At 36.8% G+C, this 17,472-nt stretch overlaps 1 protein-coding gene and 1 pseudogene across 4 annotated transcripts in view; both read right to left on the bottom strand.

Annotated features, from left to right (window-relative positions):
- Window positions 1-17,472, bottom strand: part of COL8A1 (collagen type VIII alpha 1 chain) — a 154,901-nt gene that overhangs the window by 41,259 nt on the left and 96,170 nt on the right. For all 3 annotated transcript variants that reach the window (XM_082695864.1, XM_082695863.1, XM_082695865.1), the window contains one exon: window positions 13,052-13,172. The gene's annotated coding sequence lies outside the window, so the exon portion shown is untranslated. The remainder of the gene's footprint in view (window positions 1-13,051; window positions 13,173-17,472) is intronic.
- Window positions 10,447-11,203, bottom strand: LOC309846710 (large ribosomal subunit protein uL6 pseudogene; annotated as a pseudogene). The gene has a single exon. The product of its transcript is annotated as a large ribosomal subunit protein uL6 pseudogene (transcript).

Genomic DNA, 17,472 nt, shown 5'->3' with positions numbered 1-17,472 from the left:
CCTGATTCCACTGTAGCATTTCTTTCTCAAGAGTATAAATCTCAGGCCGATATTTAACATTCCTTTGAACTGAACCGTGGATTTGTACCTTGTGCTTCTCGAGAGCCTGGAGAGCTCTGCTTCCATTATTCACATTTCTAAACATGTCGTAAACAGAAGGCATGGTTTTATAATTCTCTAGTCATGGGTCTTTGAAACTATTTTACAAAAGAACATTTAGAAATATCACAGCAGCTCCGGCTAATTGTCTGGTTCAGAATTCTCTCAGAGTGCAATTCCCTGTGGTAGCCTGGTATCACTGGTGCTGTACATGACTCATTCTTTAAAAAGTGGTAATGTAGCTTAAAGATTCTTGAATTTAAAACTCTGAAATCAGATTAAATAATACAATTAGAGGGTTAAAGGGCTACAAGTTTTGGAAAACTAATTGTACCTCAGGCTTTCCTACTTTGGAAAATGATATTACTACTTCTCTAGTTCAGGCTCCAAGTTTAGGAAACATTTTTTTTTTTTCCATCAAAGATTCTGAAAGTTTATATAGCCCTTTTTCAAATTTATATTTATTTTGATAAATGCATAATAACATTCCAATTTTAAGTTTTGAGGTAAGCTATGATTAAATGACATTGCATGACTCACAAAAGAAGATGTTGAAAAACTCTTTCATTTCCCTAAAAAAAGAATTTCTCAGACTTACTGCAGTTTTTAAGTCTGGTGTTATTTGGAGAACAACAACACTTTTTTTCTTCTCCCCTTCCTCTCTTTCTTTCTCTCCTCCTCCTCCTTCTCCCCACCTTCCTCCTCCTTCTTCTTCATTGTGGTAAGAACAAGTAACATGGGATTTTCTTTCTTAATAATTTTTAATTTTAAATTATTTTATTAATTTATTAATTATATCCTATCAATTTATTAATTCATAAACAAAATAAATTTATTAATTATATCAATTATATTTATTAGTACTTTCTTAATAAAATTTTAAGAAATTTTTTTAAATTTTAAGAAATTTTAGGAATGTAAGACAATATGGTTAACAATAAGCACAACATGATATCACAGATCTCTAGAACTTACTCATCTTGAACAGCTGACCCTTTATACATAATTAATAACAACTTTCCATTTCCTCTTCCCGCCAGTGCCTGGCAACCACCATTCTGTTCTGCTTCTATGAATGGACTATTTTAGATACATAGGAATTGTGCTTGAGATGTCCTTCTCTCACACAGCCAGTGCATCAGCCAGTTTTAGGACCTCTTCATAAAAATGCAACCTGAGCCACTATTACTAAGGCACCATCATGTTTTGCCTGGATCATTGTTATAATCCCTCACTGAAGCCTCTGTTTCCACTCTTGCCCCGGTCTAATCTGCCCAGAGAAACGAGAATGATGATTTAATGGTGTAGACCAGGCCCTGTCAAAACCATCCCATGCCTCTCTATTGAATTTCTGTGAACTCCAAGTTGCCTCCACAGCCCACAAGGCATGCATCCTATGGCCCTGCCCTCTTCCCCGAACACCATCTTGTTAGTCATTGTGCTCTGGCCAGTGGTCTCCTTGCTATTCTGGAGCAAGCCCCGCTGGCTCCCAACCCTGGGACTTTCCACTTGCTTCTCTCTCTGCCTGAATTCCCTTCCAGATCTCTGCACAAGCTAGCCTCTTTCAGACCCCTGATCAAATGTCATCACAGAGAGGTCTACCTGGATCATTCGATTTAAAGTGATCCTCTCTATGCCCCTGGTAATGTTTTTTCTTCATTACCAGACACAGTATTACATATTTATTTGTTTTCCTATTTATTATCTTTTCTTCAACTAGATAGAATGTAAGCTCAGAAGCTAGAATGTCATTTTTAACTTCATTCACTGCTAAATCCCCTAAACTTAAAACAGTGCCAGGCACATAGTAGATTCTCAACACATGTTTGTTGAGTGAATTAATACTTTTTACTATGCTTAAGGTCTAATTAATCTTTTACTTCTACCATATTTGTACAAGGAACTTCTTTCTCATTCAAAGTGTCAGAGGGTAGTCATCTTGTGTCAAGATTTTATTCTTGAAAGAAACCATAATTTTGGGGTAAGCAGAGACCTAAAAATTGGGATTATATGGACCTTATTTTTCTGAAGCTATTTAAAATTTGTGTGCTTTGGGGCACCTGGATGGCTCAATCTTTAAGTGTCTGCCTTCCACTCCCATCATGATCCCAGGGTTCTGGGATCAAGTTCTGGGTTGGGCTCCCTGCTCAGCAGGAAGCCTGCTTCTTCCTTTCCTCTCTTCTTGCTTGTGTTGCCTCTCTCACTGTGTGTCTCTCTGTCAGATAAATAAATCAATAATCTAAAATTTCTGTGCTTCAATTTCCTTCATTTCTCAAATAAAGCTCTCAAATAAACTTTTTCTAGCTTAATTCTGCGTTTGCTGTATTGATTTAAATATATGCATATACTTGGAATGACATAAAAATCTATTAAAGTGAGATAGTGATATTTTACTCTATTTAAATTATTACCCTTTGTTTCTATAGCTCTGTCTACATGTTTATTTTCCTTCATTATCAAGAATCTTTATATCAGCAGATCTTAGCATATTATAAATACACAATATAAAGAAACCACTAGGACTTTGTTTTGGTAACTGTTCTGTAGTGTTTGGGTTATTGAGGTAAGAAATAGTTTAGTATCAGAAGTCTTACACAAGAAGCTCAAAGAATTAGCAAGGGCCAGGTTTTTAAATCCAAGCAAATCTCCAATAAAAGAGTCTGAAGTGAGTGGGGTTGAATTTAAATCCATCAGCAAAGACACGAGTGTTCTGCAGGAGCCCTTTGGTGAGGACTCTTGGGAGGCTGAAACAGGCAGGAGCACAGAGTTCAGGTGCACAGGACAAGGCAGCATCCCGGAAGACAAGCAAAATTGGATGAGCTCTTCACTTCACTGCAAATTCCATGAGTGTTGCTATTTACTGCACTTCTGGGCAATAGACCTGAAGATCAAATCTTCCATCCTGGCTCTTTTCCCACATGTAGGACCATTTAAGAAAAACCCATACAGTTACTGCCCATCCTCTCGGTATTTTCTTTTGTGATCACATACCCTGGATAACTCTAACTCTAAAATTCAGTCTTGTTTTAAAGAACTCCCCCAAAATGTAAATTACATTTTAATTTTTCCACTACTTTATAGATGAAGAAAGTGGAGCCCAGAGAGGTTAAATGAGTTGTCTAAGGATGCATAACAAGTTGGAAATTAATTCCAAGTTGGTGCTCTTTTTGTGTGGGTAGAAGCACGTCTTTATCTACATCAATTGATTTTATTTGAAAGAATCAGAAAAAACTCTTGCGTCAGAATATATTTTATGAGTTTTTTCAGACATTGACCTGGGACCTCATAACTATTTACAGGTAACGATTGTTTGGGTAACTGTTTTAAATTGCCAGTATAAGAGAGCAATCTCTCTCTGGGAGTGGTCTAGGTTCAATTCCAGCTGTACTGCTTTACTGGTTGGGCAGCCTCAGGCAAGGTTCTTAAATTTTTTAAATTAAAAAAAAAATCTTGTTATATTTCCTTTCTGGGAAAACAGGAATAATAATTGTATCGAACTCACTGGGCTGCTATGTATAACTGAACATATATTAAGTATTAGAGCAGTGCCTGGTACCTAGGAAGTGCTAGATACATATTTACATTTATACCTGGATACAAACGTTGACAATACTGAAGTGCATTAGAGCCTATTCTTAGGGGTTCTCATCTTGAACACAGTTTTGGGGGGGGGAAGCATTGTTCCAAAGAAAACTCTTCATTGTCGTCTCTAGATGTAGTAATTGAAAACCATCGCTAGATGGCAACTGTAATCCACTGTGACTTCAGCAGCCGTGGGTTTTAGCAGATGGGTCAAACCTTGGAGTCTATTTTCAGTGCCTCACAGCATTGCGAACTCAGGCTGCCTCTTCCCCACAAGGTGGGTCTTTAACAGAACAGTTTCGATCAGCAAAATTTGCCTTCTCTGGCCACTTTTGGGACGTACCCACAGGCTCCCAGTCCTCCTTATGGTGTGTCACAGAAGACTGCATTTCCCTGCCTCCATCCTATCGTGAATTTGCGTATCAGGAATGCTCTTAGCCAGGTAACTACAGGACAGTGTCCCCGTCCCGTGTTAATAAGGTTCATCAGTGATTCTCCAAATGGGTCTCTCAGCATCACCTGGGAACTTGTTAACATGTAAATACTTGTTCCCCATCTCAGACCTGCTGACCAGGAATCAGTGTTTTAACAAGTCCTCCTGATGATTCTGAGGTCTACTAAAGTTAGGGAACCACTGAGATGAATCACTGTTCAACATCAAATACATGTTGGCACTGGGCGGTTCCTCAGAGGATATTTTGCACAACCCGCTCATTTTGCTGAGAAGGAAACTGAGTCCAGAGAAGTTAAATGACTCACTAAAGACCACAGGGTTAAGCTTGTGGCAGAGCCAGGTCCCAGGGCTGCCAAGTTGCATTCCTCGGTTTTTCCAACCCTCACCCAATTTCCCCCTCACAACTAAGGCTACCAAGTACACATTCTAGCCTTATTCCTACTCACGAAGGGGAAAAAAAAAAAGTATCTTCTTATACAGGAGTTGGTTCATTCGTTACAACTGACATTTCTACAGGGATAAAAAATGGAGTGTGATGCATTTTCAATCCTAAGTGTGTGTGTGTGTTTGCGTGTGCGTGTGTGTGTTGGAAGTGATCAAGGGGATCAAGTAAAAAAAAGCCACATTCTCAATTGATAGGAGAGGCTTATATGCAGGGTACCCTGGAAAATGGATGAGAGTAAATAAGATAGGCAAAGACAGTATCTTACCTATCTTAGGGAAGATATGTAAGAGGAGGAAGCTTCAGAGCTGAACTTCGGGGTGGTGGGTAGGAATTCACCAGGAGAAGCAGGGAAAGAGACCAAATTAAAAAAAAGAGACCAGCATGTGTAAGGGCGTGGGGCCATGAAACAGTGTGGTGAATCACAAGAGTTGGGGTTGATGGAGGGGTAGGGTGTATGAAGGTGGAGGAATTACCATGTTATAAATAATAATGACATCACTACTACTACTAATAGCTGACACTTACTGAATTTAACTATGCAGCAAATATTGCACTAAACATCTTACATGTATTATTAGTTTAATTCTTTTTTTTTAAGATTTTATTTATTTATTTGACAGAGAGAGATCACAAATAGGCAGAGAGTCAGGCAGAGAAAGAGAGAGGAGGAAGCAGGCTCCTTGCCGGGCAGAGAGCTCGATGTGGGACTCAATCCCAGGATCCTGAGATCAAGACCTGAGCTGAAGGCAGTGCCTTAACCCACTGAGCCAGCCAGGCACCCCTATTAGTTTAATTCTTAAACAACTTTGTGATCCTCTACTCTTATTCCTATTTTATAGATGATAATAGAAACACATGTACTGTTCTGTTTTCCTTAAAATCAAGTGTTACTATTTTCCATTTCTTAGACAGATATTGAACTTGGAAAAAGAGTTTTGATATTTACTTGTTCCACAACAATCTCCATAATGCATAGTAAGTATATAGTTTTGAGGTGAGAGGAATGTTTTTAATACATATAATTTTATTATAAGTGTATTTTTCATAAATGCATAAAATCAGGAGGATTTTGATATCCTTTCTTTTTTAACTCAAGGAATTTCCTGAGAAATTAATTTTTTTGCTCCTTAGTTTTCTCATCTGCAAAATATTGATATTGGATGAGATAATCGAGAAGGCTCCTTTCGGTGGATTTATGATTTAATGATTAAATGGCCCAAAGAACTCATTTCTGAGGGTTTTTTTTTTTTTTTGGTAGTAAAATTTTAGTTTTGTTTCCATAAAAGAAATTTTCAAACCAAATATTTCTCCAGGAATTTTCAAATGGGATGCCTAAATACTTTACATTTCACCTTTGAGGATCTCTAAGAACCTATCCAGCTCAAAGATGTGATTATATGATATATTCTCACATGACATTTCACACATCTCCTGGTCTAAGAACCAAGGCCAGTTTTAGGCAGACGCCTTTGGCAATGATGAATGGTCAATTTGTTTCAAGGTGGACAAGTTGCATTTTACATGGTGCTGTCCTTTTCTGATTGCTGCAATAATAGTTCAGAGCTTCAGAGCTCATATTGTGACCTTGATCTTAACATTTGTATTCACTCACAGCTGAGGGCAAACCACTTTCTTAAGAAAGTCTAGAAAACCTAGCCCAATTTTCACCTTTCTTGTCTAGAGAATTTGAATAGTACACAGGGTGATTTATCTTCAATAAAGGAAGGGTAATAATGCCTGAAAGGAGAACCTATAAAATGTATAAAATTTATTTATAAATTTTGTGATTAAGAACAAAATTTGCATTTTACTCCTCTCAATTTTTGCCTTTCTCATTTATAGGCACTTTTGGAGTTGATTACAGAAGTTTTTCTACTCACTTATTATAAAAGCAATGTATATTTATTCTGAAACTATTACAGAAAAGTGTAATTAGGGACATTGAGATGTCTACAATTCTGCCACCCACAGTTGGTTATTTTGTTTTTCTTTTATTCTAGGTAAGCAAGAACACTAGAGAATTGGCAATTTGACAAATTCTTTGAAAAATTAATATATAATTAGCTAATTTACACAACTTTTAATCCCTACCTTCAAAGGTAACATATTACTATCATCGTACAAAAAGTTATAAAACTCTTTAGTTTTCACTGTTTTGTGATTTTCAGTGACATTTTAAGTCCCTTTCTGTTTGTTCATTTTAATTTTCCTTTTTCCAGAAAATATTTAAGATCATTTCAGCCCACTTTCTTCCAAGTGGATATAAAATAGGGAATTGTACCTCTGAAATTCATACCACACTGTTTTGGGGTTTTGTGGGTTTTTGTTTTTTAACCTGAGACCTTTGCTTTATAAACAACGGCAAGTTTCAACACACTGAGAGCAGTGTTAAAAAGATTTCTGTCATAACGTATAGAAAAAAACATTGTAACATCAAGATAGAAAAAAACATTGTAACATCAAGAAAATAACAAAGATTTTTATTGCAACCTTTAAAAAGTAAAAAGTAACTCCACTTTCATATAATCTTGTTTGGTGGTATGTATTTTTCAAAAACCTGTTCTCAAGCCTACCAACTCTCTACTCTTTGAGGGCAGGGCTCTGGTCTTATGACTCAATATTCGTTCAATGTCTAGAGCTGATCCACTGTATTTGCTGGATAAATGCTTGTAGATTTAAAATGGATAAAAGAGACTAAATTCCAAATATTTGAATATTTTTTGATAGGTTTCTCTGTGATTCCTAATAGCATTGCAGTAACAGACAGCAATGGTTAAGAGCTTAGCTTCTGCTCCCCACTGTGGATTTTCAAATTCCCAAATGAGATAATCTTGGTCTAATTCTCAGCAGAGTGCTGAGTCCACATATTAAATGCCAAATAGATGTTAGCTTTCAGTGATTGGGCTATTTTTTTTACTATATATATATATTTTTTTCTCCTGAATAAGAATCCATTTTTTTTCCTGAGGACTTTCAGTTAGATTTTTCAAAACAAGAATAAGTTCCTGCTTCAGGGGTTATATATAAAATGTCTTACAGAGTTGGTAGGGAGAATAAAATATGCCACATTTTATAATAAATTTATATGTAATTGCTATTTTACATTGCCTGTATCACCTAATACTCCAATGTCTCATTCACTCATAATGTTTAATGGGAACATATTTTAAAATAGTGTGCTGCAGAGTCATAAATATAATTTATAGTTCTTTCCATGGTTCTCGTATTCTAAGCCTTTCAAGCATTCAGCAAGTATAATATGACCCCTTTCAATGAATGAGTAATTTGAAGCATCAGCTAATGATGCCTGACATTTCCCCTACATATGGAAGATATATGAGAATTACCAAATTGATGACCAAATTACAGCTGTGAATCTGCATTGTTCTATGTGTGACAGAATCTTTGGAAATTTGCCTCAAACATATCAAGACAGATGCATAAACAAGCCCAGTACCGTGAAATTCTGAACATTGGAATCTTCTAGTCCAGCTCTATCCGGTAGAAACGATGAAAGACTTTCAGACAATAGAAACAAAGAGAAACATATAGGACTTCACATCTTCTAGTAGCCACATTAGAAAATTAAAACAGGGATGCCTGGGGGGCTCAGTTGGTTAAGCAACTGCCTTCGGCTCTGGTCATGATCCCAGCGTCCTGGGATTGAGTCCCACATCGGGCTCCTTGCTTGGCAGGGAGCCTGCTTCTCTCTCTGCCTCTGTCTGCCTGTGCTCTCTCTCTCTGACAAATAAATAAATAAAATCTCTTTTTAAAAAAAGTTAAAATAAACAGGTGAGATAAATTTAAATATGTTTTATTTAACACAAGATATCCAAAATATGGTCATCTTTTTTTTTTTTAAGATTTTATTTATTTATTTTAGAGAGAGACAGTGAGAGAGAGCATGAGCAAGGAGAAGGTCAGAGAGAGAAGCAGACTCCACATTGAGCTGGGAGCCGATGCGGGACCCGATCCCAGGACTCCGGGATCATGACCTGAGCCGAAGGCAGTCATGCAACCAACTGAGCCACCCAGGCGTCCCCAAAATATGGTCATCTTAATGTACAATTGATATAAGAGGTATTGAGATATTTTACATTCTTTGTGTTTTCATTCAAAGTCTTAGAAATCTCATGTGTGTCTTACACTCACAATACATCTCAACTGGGACTAGCCACATTTCAAGTGCTCAAGCCATGTGGCTCATGGCTACCATATTGGGCAGTGCTGCTCTAATCATTTCAGCTTTGGAGGCACCAGAGGCTGGCAGCATGGCGTAAAGGTGAGGAGACAGAGACCAGCTTGGAATCTTGTGTGTCTGTTCTTTGTTCTGACATTTGATATCGAAGTGGCTGTGAACAGTGATTTAGTGTCTCTGGGCCTCAAATTTCTGCTCTCTGTAATGGAGGTTGTTAGTAACTGCAATACTCCTTTTAGGAGGCTGGGTGTAAGATTAAATAAGATACTGTGTGTGTAAGTGCTCTGTTAGATCAGAAAGCACCATACATATGTAAGGCATTATTAGCCCTGTTATTGTAGATTTACTCTCATGACTTGCCGAAGGCCACATTCCCCGTTGGTAGGAGAATCAAGGATAGAATCTGGGGATTCTGACTTCTAGCCATCTGCTTCAACTAAAGCCATTCGTACCAAGCCAGCTTTAGAAAAACAAAACAAAACAAAAAACCTCCAAACTTTTCTACTTCAAAAAAGAAATAAGGAAGAGAGTGTCAGTAAGAAGTAAATTCCATCTTAAATAGTTAGGGTCTTCTTGACAATTTTCATAATGTTCTGAAGTTAAAATGATACATATAAGATATTTATATACTTAGATATCAGAATTACAACCATCAAGGATTGGACTTTATTGCTGTCATATAGTCTAAAACCCTATGTTCTTCAATATTTCAGAAAACTTCTAAATTGAACTGTTGTTTCCCTACTCTATTTACCTCCAAAATATAGTAGAACCACAAGAAAGCCCTTCTGCAGTGGGCTTGATTAATGAAACAGATATGGATCAATTTAGCAGATTTTCCATGGATATTTTCGGTTACAGATATAGCTCATGAATTCTCACATGTGAGATACCTCTCTAGTGTCAATGCAAGAGATACATTTATCTCTGAACAGAAAGTGAGAATAATTCCATTCAATCCATACTATTTAAGTGTGTGTAAGGCCCATTAGGTATTTTAATGAGTGAATGCAGTTTATTTCCATGATAATTGTCACTAAGAGATATATGTTATTTAACTTGAAGAAAATATGGAAATCTCTACCAAAATGTCTATGACATATGATTCCATAATCTATATTTTCAGAAAGTAAAAAGATGATCAGAAGGGTAACTCCCGATTATTCGATAATTTTAAAATTAGCATTCTTTACTTTTGGAGAGCCCACAGAGGATTAGCTATCATGAGTTATTTCCATTTTTCTAACTGTAAGTCTATCATGGTTTTTATATTTACATTTTTTTTTTCTAAATTCATTTCAAATGAATTTCTTCATGGAACTTGAAAAACCACACAAAATATCTAGAGCTGTATACTATATGAAATTAGGTACAAACCAAGTTTGTTTTCACTGAGAAGAAACCATTCAAAAAGTTCTTTATTCTTGGGGCACCTGGGTGGCTCAGTGGGTTAAGCCGCTGCCTTCGGCTCAGGTCATGGTCTCAGGGTCCTGGGATCGAGTCCTGTATTGGGCTCTCTGCTCAGCGGGGAGCCTGCTTCCTCCTCTCTCTATCTCTCTGCCTACTTGTGATCTCTCTCTGTCAAATAAATAAATAAAATCTTAAAAAAAAGTTCTTTATTCTTTTCTCTGTCAAAATTCTTTCTTTAAAATGACTTTCAGCTGGTTATTTTATTTATTTATTTATTTTAAGCCACAAATCAGTATAGCTTTTATTGCATATTTAAAATATCACAAATAAGTCTGAAAAATCATCCGGCTTCTGGCTGTTTCTGCAGATGGACAACTCAGATCTTATTCATCAGCCTGCTGAACTGTTCCTTTTTCAGAAACATAGATACCATCCAAAAATTTTCTGATATCCTTGTTTTTAACAGTTGTGGCTTGCTGAATCAAAGCAGCTGAGTTCGATACAAGTTCAATGTCATTTCCTTCAAGAATTAACTCATCTTTTTGGGCTTGAGATACAGAACAAGCAACACCTGGCCTCATCCGAACCCTGCAGATGTATTTTTCACCCAAGAAATTTCGGATTTCAACAAGAGAACCATTCTCCTGAATAACAACGTTGATGGGGAAGTGAGCATACACAGACCTCATCTTGTATCGGAAGCCCAGTGTAACGCCCTTGATCATGTTCTGCACGTGACTACAGATGGTGTGAACCGTAGCCAGCTCTTTTCTGTTCCCCCACCATTTGTCAACTCGGAGCCTCTTTTTCTTTCCAAGAAGACTGAGTTCTACGTTGATATGGTTGAAGTCCCTTCGCAGGGTTCCTCTGGGGCCCTTCACGATCACCGTGCGTCCCTTCAGGGTGATGTCGACATTCTCCGGAATGTCGGCCGTCTGATTGCTGAGAATGGTCTTCATCCTCGCAATAGATGCGGCAAAGAGAGCGCGTCGTTCGTCATCACGTTCTTGTAACCCTTCTGGGCCCTCGCTGGTTATTTTTATTAGAAAGTTATCACATATAAGCTTTGGCCTGCCTGAGTTGATGACTATGTTGAATGAATGTAATTTTTATTTTCATTTGCTGAATCATTGCTGTTGACTATTGAATGAAATCGTTTTTTGAGTAACCTTTACATTTTATTGCTTTTGCACTCTGGTGTAAAAACAAAGCTTAATTTTTAAAAAGTCCAATAAAATGTATTTTTGATATTTCCACCGTAACTTTACAAGCAATTCCTCTCCTCTACCCTATAATAACCACCTCCTGTATTTTTATGATTTAGTTCAACATTATTATTATAATTTTTTACTGGGTGAGCCCATCAATGTCCTTGGCAGCAAGATTTTGTTAGCAGAAATCCAGAAGCTGAGCCTGTAGTTGATTGCAACAATTATAAAATTTCTTTGGATTGAGTTCAGAGCCTTACCCTGACATTATGAATGTAACAGAGTCATACCTCCTTCATCAGCTTTTCCAAAATACATGATTGGTTTGAGTCCTCTAAGCTTTGCTTAAACGGACATCTATTTTTTACTCAATGGTTTTGCATTATAAATATTTCATTTGATTAACATCTGGCTTTGATGGAATCCAGCCAAAACAATTAGAGGTACCTGTAGTAAAAATGTGATACCTTAGGAAAATCATTAAAGTATTTGCATTTCTTCAAAAATTCTGAACGGATTCGTTCTAGACAGGATGTGGTCCTGTGGCATTAGCTGTAGGGTCCGATGCTATGCTTTTCTTTTTGTTCAAGTGCACCTTGAGCAAAGATGTAAAAATCTGAGGAATCTTAACTCTTTAGTCTTCAAATTACCAAATAAAATGAAATAGACTATGAAATGTGCTATTGAATATCAGGAAATATTGAGTTGGGTATCCAAAAGTCACACTTAAGACCAGGCAATGGTAAGAACCATGGGATGGCTGCGGATACTATGAAATAATGTCTACTCGTCAGAAATGAATGGTGTTTTTCCTTTTTCCAGTCAAAGTTCAGAAGTTAATGGTGTACTTGATGTTTTAATTGTTTCAACTAAGAGATCAATAAAAGAATAAGAAATATTGGCATGTTGTTGGTTTTTAATTGTGGATATACTCAATATTATATGAATAAAGCTGCATTTGTTATATCTCACTCTGTTTCACACATCCTAGATTGTCATTAGGGAAATTTAATACATGTCACTTCAGTCATCTGAAAGGCATCATTTCTTCATTTCAGCTCATAACTCAAAACTATACAGTATCAGCCAGACCCCCCCCCCCCAAAAGCCAACAAAACCTTGGCCCAATTAAGAGAAATTTGATAATGGTAGAAAAGCACATACAGACATGACTGGGAGATGATAAGATTATTTTAATTTTCCCATTTGCACTGGAATTATTTATTTTACAAATCTCCAGATCTTTTATTACTTAAAACCCTCTGCTGAATCATGAAAAGAAGCTTAAGTTAGCAATTTTCCTCTGCAAAATCTAGCTGCTAGCATCTGGTGAACACTTGGATACCTAGTCAGGTCCTATGGAAGTAATTATTTTAAGACTCTATTCAACATGCTTGGGCTTAAAAATCAGCTAGAATCACACTCTGCACATGTATTTTACCCTGGGGGATTTTAAAACCTGGCATTAGTGATGGTCTCCAGGCTTTTTGCGGCAGTGAAGATGTGGATGGAACATAGGAACTGCAGGTAGGCAGGATACCCCAGTGTCTGCCAATGGCCCCTGTGCTCAGGGATAGTGACTTCAGTCCGCAGTTGGCCTGTGGACCACCCAGGGCCGGGCCACTGCACCACCCACCATTGCTTCTCACACTTACATTTAGACTTGGCCAGCCTGTGGAATCAAGAACCGGTGTCCTTGCTTGTGCTTTCTTGTGGCACGCCTACAGCTGGTTTCTTTTTCTTCTCCAGATGCTGCTTCACTTTCCAGAATAGCTTCTGAGGTAGGAAAAAAGAAGATAATTCTACTCATTTGGAAGACAACAAGAAGCTGAGTAATTATCAAAGTATATTGTTTTGGGGTCAAAGGAGAAATTATATAATAAGATTGTATAAGTACATGCTTCGGTAAAAAATATTATTTACCAAAATGTAAGTGTACATTTAGAAGATACAGAGATTCTCGTAAAGTGATTAGGAGAGAATAATTCTTTGTGTTTCTACATATACAAATATAGATTTATTTATTTTAATACATGTACTTTATAGAGGTTTTTGTCCAGATGATCAATCTATTGCATGCCTTTATTGGTTTTCATGGTTATATTATGTGTTAAGTTCTCATTCATTTAATTCCCATTAATACAGATTTAAGATAATTTAGAAAGGATTTGGCATTTGCTACAGAGGAAGCAAATTTATGAGGAAGTAATGCCTAAGGGAGAAAAGTTAAACTTATTTAAGAAAAGTAAATTTTTCCAGCAACAGGTTTCCATCTAATTTGCATACAACAGCATTTGAGTTAGAAATTGTTCTTTGTTATTTATCAAGTCAGATCTGATAGAACTTTAATTTGGAAACACTTTCAGGTTTTCATTTGAGCTTTTGCTTTAATTTAATTAATTAAATGTGCTTTTTAAGTCATCTGTAATTTAGACTTTTTACAAATCATATGGACTTCTCTCGACATGAACTTAATTTTCAGAAATTTAACTGTGTAATAGATACTCTCTAACTTATTTTGATATATTTCACAGAGACTTGTTTAGGAAATATTCTCTCCATTTGTTTCTCAAAAAAGATTTAAACAGGAACAACTTCAGACATTTAGATAATTAAAAAGGTTTGAAAGTCATTATTGGTTGGATACATGGAGGACATGAGGAGATGGAGAGGAGAAGGGAGTTGAGGGAAATTGGAAGGGGAGGTGAACCATGAGAGACTACGGACTCTGTAAAACAACCTGAGGGTTTTGAAGGGGTGGGGGTGGGAGGTTGGGGGAACCAGGTGGTGGGTATTAGGGAGGGCACATATTGCATGGAGCACTGGGTGTGGTGCATAAACAATGAATACTGTTATGCTGAAAAGAAATTTAAAAAAAAAGAAGTAAGTGGAGAATTGGGTATCCAATTTAGAATTTCTGCAGTGTGATATATGTGATATATTCTAGAGTAGTAATAGTCAGTAAAACTTTCTGTGATAAGGGAAATGTTACGTAACTCACTATTCTCTGTGTTAGCCACTAGTTGCATATGACTACTGAGTTCTTGAAAGGTAGCTAGTATGAGTGAGGAACTGAGTTTTTGGTTTTATTTCATTTTAATAAACTTAAATGGAAAGATCTACTTGTGGCTAATGGAGACTATAGATCTAGAATTTTTTTGTATTCTGTATTTAACATAAAATGAAGAAGTACTTGAATGTGTTCTAGCCGCTAAATGTCAATAAAACCCAAGTGTTCCCAAAACACAAGGCCCGGGCTCTGACTCATGTACATAGGCCTGATGGCTGGATGCACCAACACTCTGAACTTTGGCTCAACTTGTGGATGCTCAGACTCAAGTTTGGGTTCACCACAGGTAACTTGAGAACACAGACTCTAGAAAGCTGCGGGATCTCAAATGATCTCTTGCAATAAAGGTCAATGATGGTAATGGACTCAAGGATTGACTTCCAGTTTGTTGCTGTGTAGTGTGACTGGCAGTTAACAAGGACAGGCGTGAAGGAGATACTGGCCCAACAGCTGCCTCCATGAAAAAGAAACTCTTCAGATTCACACTGGACAGGAGGAGCAGACTGATAATTCTTCTGTGCCTTTGCCCAAATTATTCCTCCATAAATATTCACAGAGCACTGCTATGTACAAGGCACAGTGCATAAATGTTGGGAAAAAAATAGAGCCCTCTGCTCTCATGGTAGTTAACTGTATTATTTTCCAGTATCTTCTTCCAAAATTCATTTTTTCCTAGATACGATGAAAATAAAACAGGAGAAAGATACACAGGATGGACAGAAATGCTGAGCATCACTATCAGGTGTGTGTCATACATCTTATTCCTTTTACATCTCTCTGTAGTTTTCATGGTTCCGCACCCAGATAGATGGCAAAACCAGTTTTTGAAATGCAACTCTGGAAGCAGAGAAAATAAAAGAAAAGACCCCAATGGCATTTTTAGAACATGAGATGAGTATCATCACTTAGCTTTATTGAGTGTTTACAACATGTTTAAAATGAGTTCTTTCCTCTCTAGTAGCCAGAAGAATGTCCTTTAAAATAATTATTGCTTTTTTGTTGCTGTTATGGATAACACTTTTTTTTTCTTTGCCAATTAAAACACTGTAAGAGAGTATGCTACCATCACCACTCAAAAAATAAATCAAATTATTCAATATTCAAACATGGATTGTAAGACCTGAAAAGAACTACTGGCTACATGGGCCAAAAGTAGCTCATTGTGTTTTAGTTCATTTCGGAAGCGTGAGCCAGAAATGTGGCCAAGTACTAAGCATGAACTAGTTAGCTGGACTTCTTTTTTTTTCTTTGCCTCCACACAGCAACCGCATAATTAGATGTATGGTTCAACCTGCATATTTAATTGAATTTTCAAATGTGTCAGTGATGGCAATTTAAGGATGAAAAGGATTATGAATTAAATTAAGTGAATCCAGCTACAATACATAATAAAGTATCTAAAGACCTTAAAGTCATTTCTCCAAATATGTCATTCGATAATGTCCTTGATTTTGTAGACAGACACTTTGGAAATAATTTAAAGAAATGAATTACAAAGCAATGGAAAATATCACAAAGGAAAAAGAGATGAGTGATATAAATTCTTAAAAACCAGTTGCACATAAAAACATTATGGTGGGGGAGATGAACCATGAGAGACTCTGGACTCTGAAAAACAATCTGAGGGTTTTGAGGAGGCGGGGGTTGGGAAGTTGGGTGAGCCTGGTGGTGGGTATTATGCAGGGCATGTAGCATGGAGCACTGGTGTGGTGCATAAACAATGAATTCTGGAACACTGAAAAGAAATTTAAAAAATTAAAAAAAATTATGAACAAAATTAAAAAGTAAAGGGGAGTTTGCTTACTTCTTTAAGCAATTTGATACCCTCTCGAGGGTTTGAAAACATCGCCACAGATTCTTTGGTCCTTCTCTGTGTTCCCTCCCATCGAATCTGGGAGAACTAGTGACTGCTTAGACCAATAGGGTGCAGTGGAGATGTTACTATATGGCCTGTGAGCTTGGCTCATATAAGGCTCATACAAGCCCAGCAACAAAGATGCTGCCTCGTTTCTAAGATGCTGTCTTTTGGAGTCCTGGGCCTCTAAGGAACACGTGTCGCTCCCCCTGAGGCCATGTGGCTGGGCAGCCATGCGCTGGTGCTGCAGGTGACCAGGCCGGCAGAACTCGGTCTTCCTTCTACCCTCACCAGATCACTAAACCTATGAGTCAAGCCATTTGGGGCTCTCTAGAACAGCCGATCTGCCAGGCGAGTAAGCCATAAGAGCAGAAGAAGCAACCAGCCGAGACCCATAAAATTATGAGATAAAAATAAAATGTTTGTTTGAAGCCACCGCATGTTGATATGACTTGTTATGCAGCAATAGGTAACTGGAGCATAGCCTCTTGTATGTATGGTATTTTTACAATGAAAATTTAAAAATTAAAGTGAAATATTCTCTGGGATGTTATTTGCAAAAGTTGATTAGTTAAAGGCAGTCTTAGTATTCTTCTTATATAAAGAGCTCTTATAAATCACCAAGAAAGAAATAGCAATACCATGTAGGAAAATGGACAATTAAGTGAACATAAAATTCACAAAAGAAAAATGAAAAGGCTAAGAAACATGTAAAAAATGTTCAATCTCATTAGAAAGTAAAGCAAGTGTGAATTAAGTAATAGAGTTAAAAGTTTTGTTATCAAACTGGCAAAGATAAAAAATTGTATTTAAGGTTGATTTAGGTTAAGTGGCAGTTTAAATGGCACAATTTTTCTAGAAAATAAGTTGATATTACATGAGTAGAGTTTTAAGAATATCCTATTCTTTGATACCACTAGAATCTAGGAATTTGGATGAGAAAGTAATCAGAAATGAAGTAAAATAACATATAAAACGTTTTTCACAGTTTATAGGAACAAAAATATAGAAACAAGCTAAATGTCAATCAGTACCATTAAAGAAACCATGTATTTTATAATACAAAATATTATTTTATTATTTAGAATAAAATTTCAAAGATATTTTGTTGATTCTGACCTAGGGATACCATATTAGAGTACAAAAATACC

Source organism: Mustela nivalis, assembly GCF_964662115.1.
Source record: "Mustela nivalis genome assembly, chromosome: 1".
NCBI lineage: Eukaryota > Metazoa > Chordata > Mammalia > Carnivora > Mustelidae > Mustela > Mustela nivalis.
This window is presented reverse-complemented; position numbering and strand designations above follow the sequence as displayed.